Genomic DNA, 5566 nt, shown 5'->3' on the forward strand with positions numbered 1-5566 from the left:
GAGGGGAGGGGAGGGGATTAGTAAGAATTTGTAAGAAATTGTCCAGTGGCAATGAAGATAAGAAAAGATTAGAATCTGTAGGTTTCAAAGGTATTTAAAGTGAATTCAATGATTACAGAATATGTAAGATGAAGGGGTGAGAGAGATTGAAACTGACCTACATTTCTATATTTCTCAGCAATGACTTGGAAACAACCATTTCCTAAGGTTCTCCTGTCTGACTGGGGATATCTATTTTAAAAACATTATTGACTGAGTGTGGTGGCTCATGCCTGTAATCCTAGCACTTTGAGAGACTGAGGCAGGTGGATCACTTGAGGTCAGGAGTTTGAAACCAGCTTGGCCAACATGGTGAAACCCCACAAAAAAATTAGAGCGGGCATGGTGGTGGGCGCCTGTAATTTCAGCTACTTGGGAGGCTGAGGCAGGAGAATTGCTTGAACCTAGGAGGTAGAGATTGCAGTAAGCTGAGATTGTGCCATTACACTCCAGCCTGGGTGGCAAAGAGAGACTTTGTCTCAAAAAAAAAAAAAAAAAAAAATTAAAATTTATTATTCACCATGCTAAGTATAATTGTTGAGTCCTGGGGAACTATTATTAAAACCTAGTAAAAAGCCTACTCACTTTTCCTGGAGTAGGTTAAGTGATTAAATGTAAAATCTTTATTTTAAGTCAGATTTATTGAGATATAATTTGCAATCAGTAAAATCCCTTTTAATGCATGTGTTTCAGTGAGTTTTGAAAAAGGTATGTAGTTTTGTAACCATTACCACAATGAAGATAAAGAATATTTCTGTGCCCATCTCCCTCAAACTCCCTGTGCCCTTTTGTCATTTTTCCCCTCCACTACACCCCAGGAAACCACAGATCTGATTTCTGTCATTAATGTTGCCTTTTCCAGGATAATATATAAATGGAATCATATAGTATGTACCCTTTTATGTCTTTTTTTTTTTTTAACTTAGCATAATTATTTTGAGATTCATTCATCTTATTGTGTGCATCAGGAGTTTATTCCTTTGGGGGAGAAAAAAAAAACCCTGGATTTATGAGGTATTATTGATATACCATAAACTGCATATATTTAAAGTGTACAATTTGAGAAGTTTTGATATATGTGTATAGCCATGAAATCACCACAGTAAAGATAGTGAATATAGCCAACACCTCCAAAGGCTTTTTAAAGCTCTTTTATACACTCTTTCTCCTGGTCCTTGCCATCCCCTCCTCCCCTGTAAATTCGTTTGCATTTTCTGGAATTTTATATCCATGGGGTCATGCAGTGTTATTTTGTGCCTGGCATATTTCACTCAGTGTAATTATTTTGAGATGCATTTATATCTTGCATGTATGAATAGTTCTTTTTAAAAATTTTTTTGCTAAATAGCATAATGTTGTATAGATATTCTGCAATTTGTTTATTCGTTCACTTGATGAACATTTGGGTTGTTTCCAGGTTTTGGCTATTACAAATAACGCTGCTACGAGCTTTCTTGTGTCCAGTCTTGGGGTATACACTTACATTTGTCTTATATGATTACTTAGGAATAGAATGGTTGGGTCAAAGGCAGAAAGTTATCAATCTGATTTCCAGAGTGGTTGTCCCATTTTACATTCCCACCAGTAGGGCTTGAGAATTCCAGTTTCTTTACATCCTAATCAACACTTGGTATGATCAGTCTTCTAATTTTAGACATTCTAAAAGGTATGAGATATTTCATTGTGATTTTGATTTGTATTTCTCTAGTGACTAATGATTCTGAAAATCTTTTCACGAACTTATGTAACATAAATGATTATCTTCGGTGAAGTTTTGTTCAAATCCTGTGCAGTCCCCTTCTTTTAAAACTGAATTATTTGTTTTTTTTTTCATTATCAAGTTAGAAGAGTTCTATATATATTATAGATATCAGTCCTTTTTAAGATATGGGTTTTGAAAATATTTTCTCCCCACATGAATTTATTCTCGTACAATGGATAGGATTTGATCAACAGAAAAAGGGTAAAGGATATTATAATCATAAATGGGAATTACATGTACAAATGAAAAAAATGAAAAATTGGATTTACGAGGCCTCAATATGCAGTAAAATAGAAAAAGGTGATAGAAAATGAGTTTTCAAACATAAAGATTAGCCTAAATATAAAGACCTATTTGTGTCATGCTATGGAATTTAGACTCTTTTGTGAGCACTAATTCTAATACAACAACAATACAACAACAATAGTTGTACTAAGAATTGAGTGTTACAGTTTATATATTTTTTATATACACAGTCTATAGTGTTTCCCCTGCATTAGTTTACTTTAGTCCTGTGACAACTATGTGAAGGTACAGAGACTTGGAGCCATGCGAAGTCAATATCAAATATAGGTTTTTGGAGTTTAAGCCAATGCCTTTTCAACTAGTGTGTGCATGTGTGTGTGTGGGGGGGGGGCATGGGGGGAGGTCATGCATGTGTAAATTTAATGGGATGTGAGGAAAGAATGACAACTGGATTGGTCTACAAGGGCTCAGAAGGGCACTTTCCCGATAGGGCAGGAGACAGTGTCCTGCTGAGCTCTGGCAGGTGGTACAATAGGTTCTGATAAAGGTTGGGGTGTATAGCTGTACTTTAAAATGACAATTCACAGATATTATAGAACGGTTCACAAAAATTTCAAAATCTCAGAAGATATTTTAGATTCTGTGAATTATTTTTTAGTTGTCTTTTATTTGTAACCTGACTCTAGGTAAAGTAAAATTATATGGGTCAATTTGTTAAGAAAAAATAATGTGATCAAGTTCTAGTCTTTATTTTCAATTTCATGATTTTTATTTTTAGTTTCTCATGGGAATTCAAAGAACTTACTTTTTCAAACACAGTCCTTTTGTTCAGTATATTCTGATTTCATTGTCTTGCTCAGGGCTCTGCCCCGACTTTTTTCTCCATACCGCTGACATGCAATTTGAACCTCAGATCAACTTCAGAAACATGAATGAAAATTACCTGCTGAACAGGCTCATGATTTGGAAGTTTTCATTTTTTTCTTCAGTTTTTGAACTTACTTGGAAGTTTTGAAATGTCCTGATTTGCTGTGTTTTCAAAATTTTCACCCATTTTTAACTCCTATAGATTATTTTTTATGGTAAAGTAACAGTGGCTTAAAACCCAGAGAAATTGAAGTCTGCTTGCAAGCGTGTGGCTTCTCCATATTAAAATGGTGTACCCATATAAGGAAGGTAAAAATGATTTTAAAAGTAATTATGTTTAATATGCTAATACACATTACTGTATGTTATTTGTGTATCTTTTGTGTGATCATTTCAAAATCAGTTTAAGAACTGCTCATGTATTGTACAGCATGTCTACCAGACTTCACATGAGATCTGCCGTTTTCTCACAGATAAACCTAGAAGGCCTGAACTTCTTTCAAAATAAATTTAAAAATCATTCTGTTTACATTCATATTACTTAATTAGTTTGGGATGATGAAAAACACTTGCAGGTTTTGGAGTTAAATACACTTGATTCAAGCCTGCAGCTTTGAGCATGTGAGCATGTTAGCAAACTTCCTGGAGCTCTGCCTACCCACTTCACTGTACATTGTGAGACATGAATAAGAAGGCATTTAAAGTGCTCAGCATAGAGTCTGGCAAAAGGTGGACGTACTTAACAAATGTTGTGATTGCTTGCTATCTTGACTCTTCTCTATATTAATATTTCTATATATTTATTCTGATTTCTGTAGGTTTGGTACACACACATACGAGCATGTGCATGCACGTGCAAGTGTGCGCACACACACACATACACACTGCTGTGACTAGTCAGTGACTTGTCAACATTCTCTTATTTTTATTTTTTATAGATGAGGTCACCCAGGCTGAAGTGCAGTGGTGTGATCATAGCTCACTGTAGCCTCAAACTCCTGGCCACAAGCCATCCTCCTGCCTCAGCCTTCTGAACAGCTGGGATTACAGGGAGTTAACGTTTATTCAGTTTATATATGCTAGACACTAAGTGTTTCACACATATTAAATTGTTTAATTATTTCAATAACTCTATAAGGTATAAGCTATTGTTATCACCACAATGCTGCTGAGGAAACTGAGTCAAGGAGATGTTATTAATACCCAGTGAGACTAAACAACCAGTGTAAGCATTAAATAGGAACCAAGGCCATTCATCTCCAGAGCCCAATTTCTTCTGATAATAACTTTAATACTAATAAGGTCTTATGCTATTAATCTCACCTCGGTTTTTACAGTATCTTCTAAAGCTAAAAATGAAATAACGTAATTTTATTTTTCTCCTTCTCTGTGTTCTGTCAATTATTTATATGAAGCATATGAATGATTTCACTGAATTCAATTTGAGCATCAATTAGGTGAAAGTAATTTAACAGATATTTCATGTGTAAATAAACGATATGGCAGATTGACTTCTGAGACATGTTAGAATAGATTTTGTAAAACCCTGAACATGATATTTTAATTGAAACTAATTTATGAAATCAGGAATAAAAATTGTAATAGTCACATGTTTGATCAAATAGAACCTGGTGCTTATGGTATTAATTTTATCTAGTTTTGCACGATAAGTTTTGAATACTTAGTTAATTATACATGTGTGTGTCTTACTGTCTTCTCTTCAAAAATCACAAATAAGTACTGTTTAGAAAGTTTCTTGATGGGTAACCACTTAGTAAAACTTCTTAGGAAGTCAGGCTTACAATTTAAAAGACATGGGATGTTTCAAAAGTGAATTTTTCTTTCCTTCTTAATTTAGTTGGTCACTTCCTTTCTAGACAAAGAATCCTGCTACCTGAAACTATCCTCATTATGGGTATATTAAATAGGAAACTTGGGTATATTTGTACCTAGCACATGTAACATGCATTGAATTACTCTCCATTACCACATGGCTTATGAATTTTAATGGTCATATTTTTCTTCTGTTTATGCATAGATTCCCAGAATGTTAAAACTTTTATAACTTGCAAAGTAATTGTTGTGTAAGTAGAGAATATTTTGAATTCATGTCCTCAAGCTGCCTTACATTACTCAAGTTGTAATGGAGAATAAATAGTGTGCCTGCATAACATGTAGTTTTATGATTTAAGCCCAAAACAATTTTGGATAACATTGTGGTTTTTCTAGTACATAAAACACGTATTTTTTCTTATAAATGAGTTCAAAATCTGACATTTCGTTTGTAAAATTGAGCTAACACTTCTTTGAAAGAAGTAGCTATGATAAAAATGTATCCTTTGTTACAAAAGGTTACAATTCAATTAGGCAAGAGTTTTTGAATGGGTTTTATTTGCAAAACATGTCGTGGCTCAAGTGACTTAAAAAAAATAAAATCTTTGGAATTTAGGAACTGGCAAATTAGTCTGGAAAATAACTACAAGTTTCACTGAAATTGGACTATGGTAGGTGTTATAATATACAAATCACTTATTCCAAGATACTAATATACATACATACATAGAAACACAAACACACACACATATATAACATATATATATTAAATACACATTCACACATAATATATGTATATCTGTGTGTGTGTGTATATAT

The 5566-nt window shown here is 33.7% G+C and overlaps 1 protein-coding gene across 6 annotated transcripts in view; it reads left to right on the forward strand.

Annotated features, from left to right (window-relative positions):
• HNF4G (hepatocyte nuclear factor 4 gamma) overlaps nt 1-5566 on the forward strand; it is a 169050-nt gene that overhangs the window by 5898 nt on the left and 157586 nt on the right. The window lies entirely within an intron of this gene.

This window comes from Rhinopithecus bieti, unplaced genomic scaffold, assembly GCF_001698545.2.
Source record: "Rhinopithecus bieti isolate Rb0 unplaced genomic scaffold, ASM169854v2 scaffold_44510, whole genome shotgun sequence".
NCBI classification, from domain to species: Eukaryota; Metazoa; Chordata; class Mammalia; order Primates; family Cercopithecidae; genus Rhinopithecus; species Rhinopithecus bieti.